Source organism: Planococcus citri, chromosome 3 (genome assembly GCF_950023065.1).
Source record: "Planococcus citri chromosome 3, ihPlaCitr1.1, whole genome shotgun sequence".
Taxonomy (NCBI): domain Eukaryota; kingdom Metazoa; phylum Arthropoda; class Insecta; order Hemiptera; family Pseudococcidae; genus Planococcus; species Planococcus citri.
The window spans coordinates 59649448-59670887 of NC_088679.1; the positions used below are offsets into that span (position 1 = coordinate 59649448).

The following is a 21440-nucleotide window of genomic DNA, read 5'->3' on the forward strand; positions in this document are numbered from 1 at the left end:
CACCCTCTACAAGAACGACAAATTTCAAGTCTCATAACCAATTACTATGTAATCTTTTTTCGAATTTGGTATTTGCTTTGAAACTTCCTTTCGATGTCCCCTCTTCTAATTCGTCTCTAAATAATCAAATTTTCCCGGGAAACCCCTTCCCCAGTCTTCCAAGCAGCCTTGGTTCACCTGCAGCCTGTATAAAACTTTTCAACGCCAAAAAAAAAAAAAAAACAGAAAATGAAATAAAAAGAATCCGCGGGATTTAAAAAAAAAAACTTTCAATTTCTACGTCACGTCGGTATCTTTAGAATTCCCTATTTCAAAATACTCTCTAAATTTGAAACAGTGAAATTTCACTGCTTACAATTAGCTGTGACGACATTTTGCCTTTTTAAAAGCCGTAGTTTTTTACTGCAAAACAGTGAAAAATCTACTGAATTGGCCCGTATTAAAAATCATTTTGACTGACCAATTCAGTAGATTTTCAACTGTTTTGCAGTCAAAAACTACTATGTACGTTTAAAAAGGCAAAATGTCGTCAGTGCTAAGCAGTGAAATTTAACTGTTTCAAAAGAGAGTAACCACATTTCCAAAGCAAAACAATCTTCAATTTCTGTGTCAGTATTCCAGTAAGTAAGCTAATTTTATTCATAGGAGGAACCTCCACGGCTCTCTCCGAACTTTTCCTAACGATTTCCATAACCAATAATTTTTTTTTCCAATTCGATGAGTTTTATGCAAGAGAAGCGGCTTTATTCAAGAGATGATCAATAATTTTAAAAAAGTCAACAGCTATTCGCTGATTGCAAGAGAATTTCAGCTTCTTGCTTTGCTCTCTTCAATAAGTATTTTGGTATCAAGTTATCTAAATCTTTTTCAGTCCTAATTTTGAGATTATCAATTCGCAGATTTTGTTTAAAACCACGAATGTTTCAATACCTAATTAGGTAAGTCATCAAAAAAAGAAAACTTTCTGTATTTTCCTGAACACTTCAAAATTTTAAACCTACCTAAACATTTAAAGACAATCCACTCCTAACAGATATCTGATCTCAGGTGATGACTGATGAGTTTTCACAGAAGGAAAATCTCGAACTTTGAACAAAAAATTCTAAAATTTCCCATTTTTTTTTTGCCTTGCAGAAAATCACTCAAAAATTCCTTCGTCCAAAGTCGATAGTTGACAATTCTTAGGAATACTTAACGACTACATAACAAAAACGGGCGATTTTGGATTTTTTTTTTAGTTTTTCAACTAGTAAGGAAATACACATTATAACCCCCTTCCAACCTTGCCTCCTTTATTTGCTGAAGGTTCAAGATAAGCTCAAAAACGGCCGAATCCAATTCAGGAAACCGACTATAAAACCCAGGCCAATTTTTATTATTTCATCTGGAAGACTACTTTCTTTGTAGAAAATTAATAATGTACTGAAGGAACAATTCCGTCATTTTCAAAAGTGAAGAACGATTTGATTTCAAAAGAAACCTATTAATAATGACTACACCATATCAGTAAGTGGAGTTTTTCTTCAGTAGAAAAAATTAAAGAATTACTTGAAAATTGTTTCCAACACTTTCAACAGCGAATCACTTTTCAGAAATTCAAAATGTGAATTTACCAAAAATTTAAAATGAAATTGCAGAGAAGGCGAGCCTTCAGGTTTCAATAGAAAAAAAAAAATGATCTGTGGCAGCCGAAGTTCGAAAAAAATCCGCTCATCACTTCAAGTTAGTGTTTTGAATTTACTTTCGATGTTTTTAAAATTTCATACTTAAATAATCAATACTTAACGTGATTTTTTCCAAAATTTGCGCACGAGTATGTTTTGAAGTTTTGCTTTAAATTCCTCTCCCTTGAAAGCTGTCGTGTGCAAGGGGAAAATAATTCGCTATATTTTTTCAATTCTCTCTCGAGCCTAAAAAAACATGCAAAAAGCCTCCTAAAGTTGAAAAAAAAAAATTCATTCATTCTCAAAATATATTTTTTTCAGTGTGGCGGGTTTTGTATAAAAAGGGCAACATTGTTCAAGAAATCAGGGGAAGTTTTTTCTTGAAAAGAAGTTATTTAGAGTAATTCCAACCACAGAAAACTGAGTAGGTAAACATTTCTCATTTTTTTTCTTTGATTTATGTCTCATAGCTATAGGAAGAGGGGCTCCGAAAAGAGGAACCAAAATATTTGAGGGACCAGGGAAAGATTTTTTGTGAAACTGGCGTTACCCAGGTACAGTAATTTTAATGCATAAAGCAGTAAACACACGAAATCCCCCGTGAATTTTATTCAATTTTTTCGTTTTCGCTGATTGCAAGGAAATTTCAGCTTTTTGCTTTGATTTTCTCATTGTTTTGCTCAGCACTGTCTAATCGTTTCCAATATTCCTAATTTTCAAGATTACAAATTCGCATCAAAAAAGTATAACTTTCTGTATTTTCCTGATCATTTTAAAATTCAAAACCTTTTGGTATGAAAATGCACCTAGATCCAAGTAAAGGACACATTTTCTTCAATTCTCTCATTTTTCCAAAAAAATTTACAGACAGCATACTCAATCTGAACATAGGTAACACCTTACATCTCAATTTTATAACAAACCTTCTAATTTTATTGAACAATGCTCAAGCTTTTTTTTTCAAATTCTCTAAGTACTTTCCAATTCATTCTTCAAATCAACGAGACGTTTTTCCAACAATTTTGAAAAATTTGAACCCCTTGGAAAATGCAACTAGGAAAAATACAACACGAACCAAATCATTTTTAGCGACCACTGAATTACGTGGATCGAGTGCGAGAGTAACTCAACTTCGCTTAAAGGCGTTTCGCTGGTTGATTTACTACGTTTCCCCGACATGGCACTTGTCGACTTTTATTCTTTTCCAATATCGTGAGGCTATGCCAGTCTACAGTCTTCGGCGCACATAAATAATTATCAATTCATGGTTTAATTTGAGAGAATCATGTAGACTAACGAGGCTGTTAAATCAAAAGAACTGAACGCAGCATCCTGTGTTAATCGATATGTTTTTTTTTTCAACTGTACATCATAATAAAAGATGAGAGGGACGAGAGGGAAAACGTCTGAACGAAGATAGCGTAGTATTTTTCTACCTCGTATATGTAGGTATAAAGTATGAACGGATCTACGGACGTTATTATTATTGGACGTGACGTCTAAAGGTTATAAAAATCAGACAAGATGATCAAAGATCGAATTTAGGTAGGAATTTGAATTTCATAACTCATAGGTACCATGTATTTTAGTTCATTCGAGGATAAATTTTCAATTCAGAGATTTACTATACCCCAAATGTTCATGGCATAGGTTCGAAAAAACATCTGAACAAAAAAACGATCCAGATGTAGACAACCAGGTGAACCAAAAAGCAAAAAATTGCCAAAAAAAATTAACACAGTTAAAAACCAACAAAATGAAAATACAATTTGAAGAGTACCTAACAAACTGATGCTGTATTATTCGGTTTTTTTCTAGCTGGGTTCCTTGATGCCAATTCATCGTGATGTAATAATTATTCGTATTCATTGAATTTTATGATTTCATTTCCATAATTAGCAAACCGATTTATGTATTCGGTAATGTATTAATAATTTATTATAAGAAAAAAGCAATCGAGAAACCAATTCTTGAAAAATTAATCGAAATGAATCATTTTTAATAAAGATAATCTACGTACTCGTAGGTACTTCATTAGCGAGAAAATGATTGCAATTTTACTTTCTCACATCCAACGACGTTTGTTTTTCGGAAAGATAAGATAAAGTGTAGCCTGTGGAGCATTACTTATTCACATACGAGATGATTGTACAGTGTACAGCGATAGCGAATGTATACGTGCCGTCAATGTGTGGGGGTTTTCCAAAATACAAACTAAGAAATGAGAGGCAGGGAAAGGGGTAAGAACTTCTACCAGCAGTATGATGAAAAATTGTCGATAAGAGTCCATCTAGTGTTACTTTTCCACGCTGATTTCACATTTATTTCAGAAGGAATTTTTGGGCTGTATTTGTGCAAATTTGGGTAAATTTTCTTTTCCTGATAACTTTTTTGAATTTATAGTAACTGGATTCGTTTTTTTTTAATATTCGAGTGTAAAGCATTCATCAGTGATGTGTTTCGATACCCGCGTGAAAAAGCTGCATAATTTGAAAATAAAACAGTGATTAGAATCGATCATCAGAAACATGGCACAGTTCTGTAACCTAATGTTAAATTCACCGCCATCTGAACCGAACATCAAACTTGAAACCAAACGTACACCAATCTATATCATCCCTGTCCAACCCATATCATTGCAAACATTTTCGGAGAAACAAGGACCTGAATGTAATTATGAAATTCGTCTACCAGGATTAGTGAAACAAGATCATTTTTCCCCTCTGCAAGATGAAGGAAGAACTGGAAAAGCCCACTCAAAAGATGGAGGTAATCGAAGTATTCGTCATTATTCAACTTTCAAATGAGATGAGCTCGAAATGGAAATACTGTAAAAGGGTACCATCAATTATGAATGATGTACCATAACCTAAAATAAAAACAAAGTTGAGTTTTCAAAGGAACCAATAATTTTAAAAATTGTTTGGAATTGTTTTTCATTTTAAAGCTCCCAATCAATGAATATTGTATCCTTATTTTTTTTAAAATAAAACTGTAAATAGATTATTTATTAAGTATGATTTACAAAAATAGTTGAATTCATGTGATAAAGTATAGGACCAAAGCAGGAACATATTCACGTATGTATTCTCCGATTTAGACGAGCTACGTTTTGCAGTCTTCTTCCTCCCAAAAAACAGAAGTACCTACTTATCGCAAACCTAGCAGAAAATCTTTCGAACCAACAAAAAAACTAGACAGCTAAGCTAAGCTTAGCTGCAAAGTGTGCGTAGCTAGCTGCCTTTTCTACAGCTATAACCGTTATTACATCTAGGTAGTGCATAAGTGAATCAACATGTCACAGTGATGAGAATTTTTGAAACTCTCACTGCTTCAAAATAATAATTGTTTTTCAGTGTTTTCATATTTTCCAAATTACAATAGGTATTTCAGAATAATTTATAAGCTTGTATTGCTTCTAAATTAAGAAATTTCTAGTTGTTTTTCATAGTTTGCATTGTTTTAAAATTTACAAAATTTCAAATCGATTTCCCGAATTCCCCATCGCTACAATTTCATAAAGTTTTCAATAAATTTTCAGAATTTTGCATTGCTGCTGAGTTAGGAAATTTGCAATCAATTTTTAGAATTCACATTGCTTCTAAATAGTCAAATTTTGAATAATTTTTCAGAATTCTTATTGTCTTTAAATTAAAAAATTTCAAATTCAATTTTCAAGTTCATATTGTCCACAAATTGTAAAACGTTTACTCAATTTTTGGAATTCACATTGCCTCCAATTTTTCAGAATTCTCATCTTCTTCATAAATATTACAATACTTATTCCATATAATTTTCAAGTTCACATTATCTGCAACTTACAGAACTTTTAATCAATTTTTGGAATTCTCAGCGTCTCTAAATACAAATTTTCATATTATTTTTTTTAGAATTTCCATTGTCTTCAAATTTATAAATTTTCAAACCAATTTTCAGAACTTGCTTTTTATTCTAAATTAAGAATTAAATCTTATAAAATACCTATGTTAAGAATTTGCATTGCCTATTACACGAAAAAAATATGGGTAATTTTTACAAAAAAATTTAACAAAATACTCACAATTAAGTACCAGATCCCATTCAATAATTTTTACTGTAATCGTATAGTAAAACTTATCATTTTAATAAATTTTGCTATAGGTACCAATAGTAAAAATCATTTTGTTTTAATAATTTTCACTAAATCATGATAATAAAAATTACATGTTTCAATTGTACAAAAATTAGTTTAAATTTCTCATTTTGAAGTAATTTTTAAATTATAAGTAAAAAGTTAAAAATTATTCATGTCAAGTAATTCTTTTATTTTATACTTATGGTTATAGGTAGACAAAAAATTAATAATGAATTATTAGTTAGCAAATGATATCATAATTCATTACTCAGTTTCAGCATTATTTTTACCCCATTACCATGTACTACATAGTAACTCCAAAGCATTTACCTACCCAATTTTCCTACGAAAAATCCGTCACCTACCTACTTACCTCACGGGGATTCGAACCTGGGTCCCTAAATTTCCTATTCCTACCTACATGCCCTAACCACTCAGCCACAACTTTGCTACGAGGGTTGAGGCATTAAAATAATATATTTGTTTGGTAAACGCCCCACCAAACCACGCCCACTTGGAATTTACAGCTAACAGACTGGGGGTGTAACAGGGTACAATGAAACACAGCTGGTGATGGAATAGACTGGGGGTATAGCAGGGTACAATGAGCGGCAGGTGTTCTACAAGTCCCCTTTTCCCTTTTTTAGGATTTAATGCATTAAAATAATGAACTAAAATTGCAATTACTCAGCAATTACCCATCCGAATTGAATGAAAATTAATCTATTCCCTCCGCCTTAATGATTCTCAAATGGTGTCCAATAGGTACAAAAAACGGTTGGATAGCTTAAGAGAACATTCAGTTCCAATAAAATTTCATTTCTCAAAGCGAAACCAATAGTGTGCTACGCACACTAAAAATCCGAAAGAGCATACGTGCTGTAATTAATTTTTTGATTTTTGTAGAATTTTTTAAAATTCAAATTTGGACTGATTTCCATGAATAAATCAAAATTTGATGATTTGTATCTAGATACTTCCATAGAATACTGATGGTTGATTAAAATCTTATCTCCAACCTCTCAAAATTAGTGATTGGGGTTTTAAACCCTTTCAGAGAGCTACCAAGTTCCAGCGGATTTTTGGATTTTTTTCCTGCACTGAATTTCATTTTGCTATTCTTTGGTCATTTTTTTTCAACCGAGAGATTTGAAAATCTGGCTCAAAATTACCTGATTTGAGAAACCAGAAATAGGACACTAAGCAAATTTCAGATTCTTACTTCAATTATTCAAATTTCAACTTTTTTCATGGAGAATGGCCCGTTTGAATTTTTGAAAAATCATCTAAACAAAATCCGGAAAAATTAAATTAAAATACCTAAACATTTGGCTTGATGTATTCGGAATGCTCTTTTAATATTCCTTAATTCGGTCTGAAAAATTTCACACCAGCTGGAATATCTCATTTGTAAAAGAAGCCACAACATTGACAAGTTATTGCATAAATGTTATCAAAATAAGAAGCCAACACATCTTGAGAAAAAAAACATATAACCCATAAATGTAAAAAGCTCAACATTCACTTCAGTGAGATGATTTTTTTTTTTTTTTTTTGATAAAACATATTTACAATCCATCTTTGAAAATCAGAAGTAGAATTATTTTTAAAAATTGGACAATGAAATTTCACGCAAAATGACAAAATGATCAGTGAATGAGTTCAAACTGATATAAACTTACTCGCTGAAAATGGAAGTTTATAAATAATACTTAGATCAAAGTTTTACATTTTAAATGCAGTTTTCTCATTTTTTTTCAAATCGGAAAACTTGATTTTCGCGATTTGTAATTTTTCAACGTGGATTCGGATTATACTTAAGTAAATACTTAATCGTATAGCCGTAAAGACCAAGTTTTTTTTCGAAAATATGCCTCTCTCACAACCAGCTTCATTTAAGCTAAGGATCCCACATCTTTCAGGAAGCACTACCTCTGAAATCAAGAATCACAGTGCAGTGAATAGGGTCTCTCTCCATCATGGGTGAATTTCTAGGATGTGAAGGCAGAGATGGACACACTTGTCTTTTTCGCCTCAGAGGTTAAATCGGATCCGAGGCGATTGAAAATCTACAGCTAGAGGCACGTTAATTAAAATTGAGAAAATGGAGGCTGCCCTCAAGAATCTTTTTCACGCGAGTCTCACTGAAATTTTAAGGACCCCTTTCAAAAAGAAGTTTTCTTGAAGAGGGAAAACAGAAGTGTGAGCACTAATATAGTTTCTTTTTCGAAATCGTAAACGAAATCGAAGAGCGTCAATTCAGTGTTGCCAACTTAGCACAATTACGCTTATAGATTTGGAATAATCTAAAGTTCATATGACATGGAAAATTTTACGTATGGCATAATTTTCTAGCATATTCCCATTTTGAGTTGGTATATCACTAATCTAGGCAGTCTATAGATACTTATTTATTTTTTTTTTTTGAATCAATGCTTAAAGAATATTGAAACTTTATATCACCAAAATAACTCAAGAATTTAATTTTGAATCTTCATGGGTCACGGAACATTGATAATATTCGTTCACCTCAGGTAGTTTGTAAACAGTCATTTTCCAAGAAAGTAATCTTTTTATTTTTTCGACTAAAAATTGTCAACATTGAAGGGTAAAATGTTAAACAGAGTGTAATTTGTGATTTCAAGTTTACCTACTGCCTCACAAAAACGTTTGTTTAAAGATACAATATGAGAAAACTTATTTGAAAAATTAGGTAGATGAAAATTTTTCTTTTATTTAAGAGTTTTTTGTTACTGTTATTCGATTTTTAATAATGTTTTTTGAGGATTTCAGAAATTTTTCCGATGAAAATTCGACTCGTAGAGTTTCTAAAACTTCTTTTTGAATATACCGAGACCCGAAACGTAAAACATAACGCAAGACTAACCAAGATAGATTTAGAGACCTGCTCAGTATATTAAAAATTCAGAATATTTTTTCTAATTTCTGATCACTTTTTTCCTCAATCAGTCATGAAAAAAATTCAAATAGCAACATTGACTGAAGCTTTTAAATCGAAAATTGGAGAGTAGGAGCCTGAATAAGTGATAAGTACAATTTGAAAACTGAAGAATTTCAGCTGAAACTAGAACTGTAGTTGACCCCTCTTCTTCGGATGCCAGATTCTTTTTACTCGATTTTTATGCTCTTTTCAGGAAACTAATTTTTGAAATGTTATCTCATCAACACCCTTCGGAGGTAAAAGAGCCTCTAACTTTGATCATTTTTTTAAAAATCTGAAACGTGGTAAAATATTGTCTAATTTTTTTTAAATCTAGGCCCTTTGAATTATCTCCTCTCCACCACGAACCTTTCAACATGACCAAAATTATATATGCCCTATCAGGGCCTATCAGGAAAAAAAATGAAAAATCACGAATGACACCGTGTCATTTGAAAGGTTTCCAAATACGCTCTGCTCATTTTTCGGATTCAATTTCTCAATACTCCATCAAACTCCCAATTTGGAAAAAAAAGGTAAACCAAGAAAAAAGTAGATTTGAGACCTGTCCTTTTAGCTTGTCACTAATTTCAAAATTGAGGGATGAGAAGCAAACTCCATATCTAATTCTTTTTCTAATTTCAATTTTTCGTCAGAGTTATCAAAAATTACTACTTTTCTATTACTTTCTTTACCGATTTTTAAAATCACCATTTCTATCACTTTGTAAATGATTCCAAGAAATCGGATGGGAAAAGTAAGTTAATACTTGATCAAACTCAGTTTCATGGTTTCTGAAATGTTTTAAAGAAATTGTAGAGGTTGGGACTATCCTCTTCTGCTTGAAGAGAGATGACGTCTACCTCTACATGGGTGAGTTGAGCAGAACTCAACTCACAACCTAGGCTCAAGAGCTCATATAGGTGATTCTGGGGTGTAGAAAACACTTCATTAATAAAACACATACGTGCGCACTTGCCAATTGATGTATTTACGAAGTAATATACAATCAATTGACAAAAACAAAGGCTTATATAAATGTACATGGCACAAGGCCTAAAACAATTTCCCTAACCGTGAGATTACAATCACATGCGAACATCAACAGTTAATTATTATAATACTAAACTAACTAAAGAGAAGTCTTTTACCTATCTAATCTACCTAGCTCGGAAGTGGCTCGGAAACCAGTTCCTATAGATCGCGCTGCCTGTAGTACACAGCAGTGCAGCCACTTCCCTCAGGTCCGATCTTCCCTTTAGGTGGAAGTGAAGGGCGCAATCCCTACCGTTACAAAATTAGTCAGAAATGAAGGCCCTTAAATCTATGTGTACCTCTTAAGGATGTAGAGATCCTACTTTGAAAAATTGATTTTACTGAAAAGAGCATCAAAAAAGTATCCATTAAATTTTTTTAAAATTGTTAAATAAATTTCGACGCATTAAGCAATTATTCTCAAATAATCAAATAATTATCGAAACACGGTGCCCAATGCGATTCAAAACTCCACACCTTAAACAACTCTTCGTAAAAACTATTCGTAAATTTAACCCTGCAATGCCACACTTATAAAATTGATATTTTTTCAAGATTTTCCTGCGCTGTACTGATGAGTGACATGATATCATGGCTACCTGATACATGAACGTAAATATTCACCCTTTTATTTGACATGTCTGACACATTGCCTACTTTCATATTTTAAGGGGCACAATTTTTTGAAAAAAATACCATTTTTCCATAATTTTCGATAATTTTTTGTGGCCAATCAAAAGCGGCTGGAATGAAACCACCGCTTGGTTAATATTTATGTATCCATGCTCTACTAATTTATATACAACAACTTGCCTATCTTTCTCAATTAAGGGGCAAAAAATTCAAAAATAATTATAATTTCACTCATTATAAAACATTTAATTTTAATTTGCACTGTATTTGTGCCAATTTGGGTAAATTTTCTTTTTTTGATAACTTTTTTGAATTTATAATTACTCAATACGTTCTTTTTTATCCAAGTGTAAAGTATTCATCAGTGATGTGTTTCGATACCAGCGTGAAAAAGCTGCATTATTTGAGAAGAAAACAGTGATTAGAATCGATCATCAGAAACATAGCATCGGCACAGTTCTGTAACCTAATTTTGAATTCACCGCCATCTGAACCGAACATCAAACTTGAAACCAAACGTACACCAATCTATATCATCCCCATCCAACCCATATCATTGAAAACATTTTCGGAGAAACAAGGACCTGAATGTGATTATGAAATTCGTCAACCAGGACTAGTGAAACAAGATGATGTTACCTAAAAAAAAAAACAAGTTGAGTTCTCAAAAGAACCAATAATTTTACACATTGTTTGGAATAATTGTTTTTCATTTTAAAGATTACAATCCATGAATATTGTATCCTTTATTTATTTTTTATTTTTTTATTCTAATAAAAATGTGAATAGATTATTATGATTTACAAAAATAGTTGAATGCAATTGATTAAGTAGGACCAAAGCAGGAACATGTTCACGTATGTATTCTCCGATTTAGACGAGCTACGTTTTGCAGTCTTCTTCCTCCAAAAAAACAGAAGTACTTATCGCAAACCTAGCTGAAAATCTTTCGAACCAACAAAAAAAAAAAAAAAATCCGAAAGAGCATACAAATACGTCACCAAAACAACTTTTAGGAGCTAAAATTAATTTTTTAATTTTTGTAGAATTTTTCAAAATTCAAATTTGGATTGATTTCTATGAATAAATCAAAATTTGATGATTTGTATCTAGATACATTGTAGAATACTAGGGATTGATTAAAATCTTATTTCAAACTTCTCAAAATGAGTGATGGAGGTTTCAAGCCCTTTCAGAGAGCTACCATTTGGGATTTTTTCTCCAATACTGAACTTCATTTTCGCCTTTCTTTGGTGAATTTTTTTTTTTCAAACTGAGATACTTAAAAATCTAGCTCAAAATAACCTGATTTGAGAAACCAGAAATAGGACATTAAGCAAATTTCAGATTCTTACTTCAATTATTCAAATTTCAACTTTTTTTCATGTAGAATGGTCCGTTTGAATTTTTGAAAACTCGTAATTCAAAATCCAGAAAAATTGAATTAAATACCTTAATATTTGCCTTGATGATGTATTCGGAATGCTCTTTCAATATTCCTTAATTCGGTCTGAAAAATTTCCCACCTGCTGGAATATCTCATTTGTAAGATAAGCCACAACATTGACAAGTTATTGCATAAATGTTATCAAAATAAGAAACCAACACATCTATCTTGAAAAAAAAAGTACAATAGGTATAATCCAAAAATGTAAAAAGCTCAACATTCACTTCAGTAAGATGATTTTTTTTTTTTTGAGAAAACATATTTACAATCCACCTTTGAAAATCAGAAGTAGAATTATTTTTAAAAATTGGACAATGAAATTTCACGCAAAATGACAAAATGATCAGTGAATGAGTTCAAATTCATATAAACTTAATAGATCAAAGTTTTACATTTTAAATGCAGTTTTCTCATTTTTTTTTTAAATCGGAAAACTTGATTTTCGCGATTTATAATTTTTCAAAGTGGATTCGGATTATAAGTAAATAGCTAAATACTTAATCGTAAGTATAGCCGTAAAGACCAAGTTTTTTCCCCCCGAAAATATACCTCTCTCACAACCAGCTTCATTTAAGCTATGGATCCTAAATTTTTCAGGAAGCACTACCTCTGAAATCAAGAATCACAGTGCAGTGAATAGGGTCTCTCTCCATCATGTGTGAATTTCTAGGATGTGAAGGCAGAGATGGACACAGTTGTCTTTTTCGCCTCAGAGGTTAAATCGGATCCGAGGCGATTGAAAATCTACAGCTAGAGGCACGTAAATTAAAATTGAGAAAATGGAGGCTGCCCTCAAGAATCTTTTTCACGCGAGTCTCACTGAAATTTCAAGGACACAAGATCTGCTCGAATCAACAGACACATTGGGATCCGGATTCAGAGGTGATGATTAAAAGATCCCTTCCAATAAGAAGTTTTCTTGGAGAGGGAAAACAGAGGTGTGAGCACTTATATAGTTTTTTTTTCGAAATCAAAGAGCGGTAATTCAGAGTTGCCAACTTAGCATAATTACGCTCATAGATTTGGAATAGTCTAAAGTTCATATGGCATGGAAAATTTCACGTTTGCCATAATTTTCTAACATATTTCCATTTTGAGTTGGTATATCTAATCTAGGCAGTCTATAGATATGTACTTTTTTTTTTTTTTTGAATCAATGCTTAAGAAAATTGAAACTTCTCATATCACCAAAATGAAATTCAAGAATTTACTTTTGAATCTTCCTTCATAAATCCGGATTATCAATATCACTTTATATCTAGTTTGTAAACGGTCATTTGCCAAGTAAGTAATCTTTTTATTATTTCAACTAAAAATTGTCGAAATTGAAGGGTGAAAATGTTGAACAGAGTGTAATTTGTGATATCAAGTTTACTTCCTTACAAAAACGTTTGAAAAAAAAGTAAAAGATGAAGGAAATTTATTTGAAAAATTAGGTAGATGAAAATTCTTTATTTCAGAAATTTTTGTGACTGCAATTCGATTATTAAAAATGTTTTTTTTGAGATTTTCAGAAAATTTTCCGATGAAAGTTTGACTTGGAGAGTTTCTGAAACTTCTTTTTAAATAAACTGAGACCCGAATCGTAAAACATAACGCAAGACCAACCAAGATAGATTTAGAGACTTACTCACAGTCAGTATTAAAAATTCAGAATATTTTTTTCTAATTTCTGCTTACTTTTTTCCTCAATCAGTCATAAAAAAAATTCAAACAGCAACATTGACTGAAGCCAAAAACATTTAAATCAAAAATTAGAGAGTCGCAGCCAGTATCAGTATAATAGGTACAATTTGAAAATTGGAGAATTTCAGCTGAAACCAGAACTGAAGTTGACCCCCTCTTCTTCAGATGCCAGATTCTTTCTACTCGATTTTTATACTATTTTCAGGAAACTAATTTTTGAAATGTTATCTTCATCAACACCCTTGGGAGGTAAAACAGCCTCTGATTTTGATCTTTTTTTTTTAAATCTCAAAAGTGGTCAAATATTGACTTATTTTAAAAAAAATCTAGGCCCTTTCAATTATCTCCTCTCTATCACGAACCTTTCAACATGGCCAAAATATATGCCCTATTGGGGAAAAAACTGAAAAATTACGAATGACTCATCATTTGAAACGTTTTCAAATACCCTCTGTTCATATTTCGGATTCAATTCTTCAATATACTCCATAAAAGCATAAAACTCCCAATTTTGAAAAAAAAATGAACTACGAAAAAAGTAGATTTGAGACCATGGTTTCTTTTTAGCCTGTCAATAATTTCAAAATTGAGAGACGAGAAGCAAACTAAGGACTCAATCCATATCTAATTCTTTTTCTAATTTCAATTTTTTGTCACAGTTGGCAAAAATCACTACTTTTTCATTACATTTATTTCTTTACCGATTTTTAAAAGCACTATTTTTATTGCCTATAGTTGAGTACACATTAAGAGCATTCTGTGAATGATTTCAAGAAATTGGATGAAAAAAGTAAGTTATTACTTGATCAAACTCAGTTTCATGGTTTCTGAAATTTTTTAAAGAAATTAGCTAGAAATGAAGGCCCTTAAATCTATGTGTACCTCTTAAGGATGTAGAGATCCCACTTTGAAAATTGATTTACTGAAAAGAGCATTAAAAAGTATCCATTAAATTTTTTCAAATGGTTAAATACATTTATTGGACACACTCAGCCAATTCTCAAAAAATCAAATAATTATTCAAACATGGTGCCCAATCGAGTCAAAACTCCTCACCTTAAACAACTCTTCGTAAAAACTATTCGTAAATTTAAAACGAGCGAAAAAAAATCACTTTTACAACTCCACTCGTTATACTCGTATTGTAAGTAGGTAGGAAAAATTTCCACATCAAAAATTCACCTTCTGCTTTTTTCACGATTATTCGAACAAGAGTGCGGAAAAAAAATACACACGCGTCTCGTTCTGTGTAATGTATAACAAGACATATACAAGTCTACATTTTCATCTGGCTAATGGTACCTTATAATACATGCAGGTAAAAAACCTACGTATAATAATAAAAAATTCACGTATACGCGATTCCAAGAGAAGCTAGTCTTTTTTTCTGTGAAAAAATTAGGCCGCCTCATGCGATCTCAATGACGGACTATTCGAGTCTTCTTTAATTAACGCACGAATTACTCCAACCACAAGTGCAGTATATAAAGGTAGATATAATTCGAAACATCCAGAAATACGAGTACGTAGGCAGAGGTTTTCCAAATCCGTAAGATTTTCTATAGCAAAAATGAAATAATACTGGTGATAGAAGGCAGAAGCCAAGAGGGAGAATACCAACAACGAAAAAAAAATCATGTAACCAGTTTCTTTGACACGTATAATTTGGTTAAGATTACGAATGATCAAATGAACCGTTAACAACCTGCCGTCATTTTTTTTCTCTTTGAATGATAGAGACTCTGAAAGATACCAGTACATTTGTATTATAGCTACGATTGCTCGATACGTCATCATAGCCGATGCTTCTCGTTGTCCTCTCTATACTCTTCTGGGTATAAGTAATTTACATTTAAATGGAATAACTCGCTATATACGAACGCTTTATGCAGACACAGCGTGACTCCCGCCGTTTAAAAAATGCGAGCTTTATCATTGTTAAAATTCCTAATTTTATGCGACTAATGATGTTTTATCATCATCGCCTTCTTATTCAAACAAACTACTCGAATGTTTAATTTTATCGTAATTATCGCCTCTTTCATGATTAAAAGAAAAAACCCTAACCAAATCGAGTAAAATGACCGCTAACGTGTGTGGCACAATTAGACTGCAATAGATAGACAGATACCATTCCATCCAATCGAAAAAAATGATAAAAATAACGAGGTGTAAAATATTCCTTATTCTCTTTCTTTTTCTTTTTGTTAATCTACATTCTATAACAAAAAATAAGTAGGTATGTTTTTCTCACTAAGGCGAAAAAATAATCTTATAGTATTTTTACACAATTATTATTAAGCCGTCAACGAGGTGCGGATAAACATTGTATTAGCTGTTGTAAAAACCCTGCCAAACTGGTGGATTAAAGTTTATCGAGTATTTTGACAAATTTTTATTTCATCGTGTCGTCTCTCGAGCTCGAGCTCGCCACTTCGAATTAGTTTTCCATAAATTTTACAACCATCGAAAGAATAGCTATAGTTGGTTATAATGTAACGAAAATGACATATTATACGCGCAGTCGTAATCGAAAAACGTGATCGTTGTCGAAAAACGAGGAGCTTTGACCTTTGAAATAAGGTACAATGTTGATTCATCGCCACGAATTCTTGCCAACGAATAAAATATGTTCTATCGAAGTATTCGAGGGAAAAAAATGCTAACCTTAAGATTAACGAGGTATTGGAAATCAAATAGGTACTTATAAAAAAATGTAAAATGTAAGAAAAAATATACGCAAAGATATAAACAAGATGATCGGAAATGCAAAGCCAAAATTGTTAAAACAGGGAGTGGAAGAATCACGACTACGTTTGCCAGGCTCTCACAAATCATCCGATGATTCGAGCAGAATTTACAGTCAATTTTTCATCTGTACGTATAACAAATCTACAGAATTCTAAAAACTGCATTTGGTATTTTTTCGTATTGCCATTCAACAGTTTTTCAGACATGAATCCTCCTTCGCCATCCTAAGACTTCTTGGACGAATTTAAATTGGACTGAATGAGGATAGAAAAAAAATACTCAATGTTATAGGGCCGCTCATTCGAGAAGTCACAAAAAATCTCTCAACAAAGTTGAACTGTCTTTCGCTCGAATTTCTTAAAAACAGGATCTCGACTTCTCTGGAAAAACAAATCCCATCTAAAAGATGGGAAATTTTATGCTGTACAATTTTTTTTCAATTTTTTTCGTGCAATCGTGAGTTTTTCCAAAAAATTGGTTCTTTTTCAGTGATAAAAAACGTCCGGAAAACTTGAAATTTCTCATCACAAAAAACCTTCAATTTCTTGGATAAATCAAGAGTTCTGCGAAAAAAATGAAGAGAAACCAAAGGGAAATCTTTCAATCGAAATCTTGATAAACTTTCAAAACTCGTCAAGTATAATAAGTGAAAAAAAACTGTTCTCAGGAATTTGCACAAGTTGAAAAGCTATACTACTTTTTTCACTTTTTTCCCCACAAATTACAGGAAAAAAAATTACGAAGGTCTTTTCCACAAAAAAAGATTCAAATTAGAAGAAAATCAGTACATATTTTGAACCAAAATTCGGAAAAAATGCGAAGGTGGATCGCGAAAAAAAATGCCAAAACATCGGAAGGCACCATTTCTGAAACTGGGGAATATGCCTATTTTGGAATATAATGGTGCCAATTTTCGCTCATAACCGTCAACTTGGAAAAATCGACAAAATTGGCGCCATTGTATTCTAAAATACTTCCCCAATTTCAGAAATGATTTTTTTCGATATTTTGGTTCTTTACAAAACACGAATTTGCCCAAAAATAAGATATTTGAAAGTTTTCAACCGCTCATAGAATCTTTAAAAAGGTCTTGAATTTTGATAGCAATTGTCTAGGTTGACGCAGAATCTAAAATAGACCTAGATCTACTAAGTATATTTTGAAAATAGACAATTTTCTCCAAAACAGATTAATTAAAGTGCTAACGATGGAAAAAACTACGATTTTTTTTTAAAAAAGCGCTTTCTTCGAGACCCATATCTTCACTCCAGGAACACCTCCAGAGCAAAAAATACATGACCAATTTTTTTATTGTTTTTAAACAAATACGTCGATATGGAAATAAAATTTCTACCCAAATGAACTGGACCCTTGGCAGGGCAGAGGAATGAAACATTCAAACAACGCCTTCTTTGAGACCCATTATCTTCACTCCAGGAACACATCTAGAGCAAAAAATATATATGACCAATTTTGTTATAATTTCAAACAAATACATATAATAGTGAGGAGATGAATTTCTATTCAGATGTGCTGGGCCCTCGGCAGGCCAGAGGGATGAAACATTCAAACAAACACAAGTAGGTATCTATGTACTACCTACGTAATGAAACATTGTCCGATCGGGATCTGATAACAGCAAAAAGGCCTGAAGAATGAAACATTTAAACAAACACAGGTACCTAACTACCTATACTACCTACCTAATAAAATATTGTACCGACTTTCTGAGCAGGATCTGATAAAAGAAAACCCGCTTGGTAATGTCGTTATTAAAATACATACATTTCACAACTTTTCAGATAAACTGAATTTGAAATCGATTGTTGGGAATGAAAAACTTGAAAATTTTCCCAATTCTTTCATCGCGAAAATTCAATTTTAGAGGACAATCAAGGATCCTACGAAAAAAAAAGAAAGCAACCGTAAGTTTAAAACATACCGAAGTTTTTTCAACAAGGATTAGAAAGCTCATTTTTATTGATAAGTCTTTGATCTTCCGGAAAATACGCTACCAGACATCATTCCAAAAGTAATACTCGTAAGTTTGCTCATTTCGATTATTGGTCAGTTCTTTAAAATTCAAACATAGGGTTATAACTAATTGCTTACAAAAAAATCAAAATTTTTTTCAAACAAGAGTTTATAGCTGAAATTTAATACGAGGGGAACTCAATAAAGACTCGGAATTTTTTTTTGGGGGGGGGTTGGCACTACTGGAAACGTTCCAAATGTGGCATCGTTGGAAAGTTCGTTTCATTCCGGTTCCAGTGGTATATTTATCTTCGTTGTAGGACGTATAGTTCGCGTGTGGTGGTTGTTTGAAAACACGTTGAAAAATTTCGCCTGTACACTTGTGATGGGGGAAAATTTGAGAGCTCAGCGGTATATGCTATCCAATTTTGTTTAAACTCAAAAAAACCCAGACAAAAACGTTTTCCATGATTCATTATGCTCATGGCGAGTCAGCTGTATCTGGTTCGACTTGCTACATGTTGTAGAAGCAGTTTAAGGACGTGAGGGGCTGCAGGGGGGAACCAGGCGCTCCAGCTGAGAAGTTGACGGAGGTTTAACGGTGCTGCGATCGTTCGGGAAGAGCAAAAAACACCGTCAGACAGCTGACAGCTATACTACAGCTATCTATCAGCAGCACACATGACTTATCATCCAATGTTTCGAATTTTTCGCGTTTTTGAGAGGCCTAATTCGCTGAAGGTTGGTGGAAGCTTCGCCAAGACAACGAATCGCCCTCATTTCTCGAGATCAGAAACTGACTTCATTGTAAAATAGAGCATCGAGGTGATACTCTACCCACCCTATAGTCTGGACCTGACTTCGTATGACTTTTTTCTGTACCCTACGTTGAAAAACCAGATCAATGGTCGAAGATTTGAGGCTATGAAAGTGGCCCCCGCAGCTGTACAGGCGAAATTTTTCTGCGATTTTTTAAATGACTGTCACACATGAGCTATACATCGTACCTGGAACCGGAATGAAACGTACTTTCCAACGATGCCACATTCGGAACGTTTCCAGTAGTGCCAACCCCCCCAAAAAAACGTTCCGAGTCTTTATTGAACGCCCCTCGTATACCTAATTACCTACCTACACCTTTTTCAGAGGATTTTCAAAGTTCCAAGTTTTCGAAAAATCCCATCAAAAGAGCCAAGATGAAATTCATTACTCATGATCTTGGATTAACCATCCTCGTAACTCCTTCGACTGATTTAAATTCACGAAAATGTAGTAGAAACCAGTACTTACACCTCTTCATATCAATTCAACCAAAATTTGATTTTTTTGTGGAAAACGGACAAAATCTGAATTTTTTTCAGCATCTTCCTTAAAAATAATTCAGAAAGCAAACCCAAGCGTTTTAGTAAGAGCCAAGGCTTGCTTGGTCTAAAGTTATACTCGAGAGGTTTAAGTGGGGATGACCTTGTTTAAAGCATTCTTCGAACATTTATGCCAAAGATCAGCCTCTTACGTTAGTTAGGGTAATTTGCAGGGAATCAAGGGCGGATGTAACTCAAAGTTTTTCAAGTTCACAAACACAGAAAAAAAAGTAGATTTCTCTCCTTCAAATATTTAAAGGAAAACTATCCGACTTAAAGAAGCTATAGTTTCCAAACAGTGATACTTGACGTTAATCTGGTTGTGCCATTCAAAAGGAAATTCAAAGCAGATTCACGTACCTGATAATTATAACGATGACACTGAGGACACTGAAGATACTGCCATCGCAGAAAGGATTCAAAAAATCGTTATTTTCACCGATTTCTATCTTCCATCAAAAGTTTCAATGGTGATTCGGCTTCCGACCAATAAAATCGGACATTTGGTAGCCCTGACCGAGATAAACAAAAACATTGATGCCCATCTGGTGGCTATGGCTTCATGGGAAAGAACTATGTGTTTGTGTACCCTAAGTAATCGACTCCCTCAATTTCAGAAAAAAAATTGTCACTGAGAAAAAATAAAATTTTGATGGGGGCATGTGGAGGGAGAGGTACTCTATTCATAAATATAATTTCAGCAAAATTCATTAAAAATAAACCCTTTCTACAGTGATTTAAAATTTTTTTTCAGCATGGAAAATTCGACACTTTCTGCTCTGCAGAGCGTTGTATGTATGTATATGAGCTGTATCCGGCTCATTTTCAGGGTGCAAGTGTGTTGGACTCTTGTAAGTTTGTATGTAAAAAATGACCCAAATCCGGTACATACAACACTCTCCAGATCAAAGAATGAATTTTCCATGGTGAAAATGGCAGAAAATTCGACTCTTTTTGCTCAGTAGAGTGTTGTATGGGCCAAATCCAGCTCATTTTCGGCATACATGTTCAAGAGGTTTTAACATATCTACTTGATGGTACCATAAATAAGCCAGATCTGGCTCATACAACGCTCTACAGAATAAAAAAGAGTTACGTGGTAAAAATAGAGAAAATCACTGTAAAACCTATTTTTTGACCAATTTCACAGAAATTTTAGGTGTGAATTAGTAGGTAATGAATATATGTAGTGCCTCTACTAGCCCCCCACCAAAAAAAATCCAAGAAATTTGTTGCTGAAATTGAAGGAGACGGGAGGCAATACCTTTAGGTACACCTAGTTCCATTATATGAAGAGATGAGCAAACTTTTGTTTCTCTTCCCGCGTAATTCATTCCATATTGAAGCCATTTAAATTGTTTTTCAAGTCGTTATTTTAACCAATTTCCACCCACCACTTCATAACAAAATTTGAAATGACTAATGAGTAACACATTTTCCAATACTTGACAAAAAAATCATCGAGAAATCTCCCCTTCACAATTATTTCATCCTTCAAATTGACATACCTGAACCACACCACACCCACTACACGAGTCCAGTCCATCAAATAACAAACCAAAGCGCCACACAGGTACGTCTACGTATTATTTTCATGGAACGAAAGAAGCCGCTACTTTTTATTCACACGCTTCCAATTAGACCACACAAATCTTGGTCTATAATCACTTCCTTGATAACCTTTTCGACCCTGTGTTTTTCAAGGCGTCTTTATATCAGTCCCCATATCGTTGTTTAACATCTCTTTTATATGGCTCCCTGATCTCTAACTTCGAGTTTTATCTCGTACAGTTCATCTCCTTAGATTTGTCTGGGTACACAGAGGCATATAATA

The 21440-nt window shown here is 33.0% G+C and overlaps 1 protein-coding gene across 7 annotated transcripts in view; it reads right to left on the minus strand.

Moving 5' to 3' along the window:
- The window catches only part of LOC135841590 (protein prickle-like), a 511819-nt gene that overhangs the window by 153873 nt on the left and 336506 nt on the right, over positions 1–21440 (minus strand). The gene's annotated exons all lie outside the window — the stretch shown is intronic.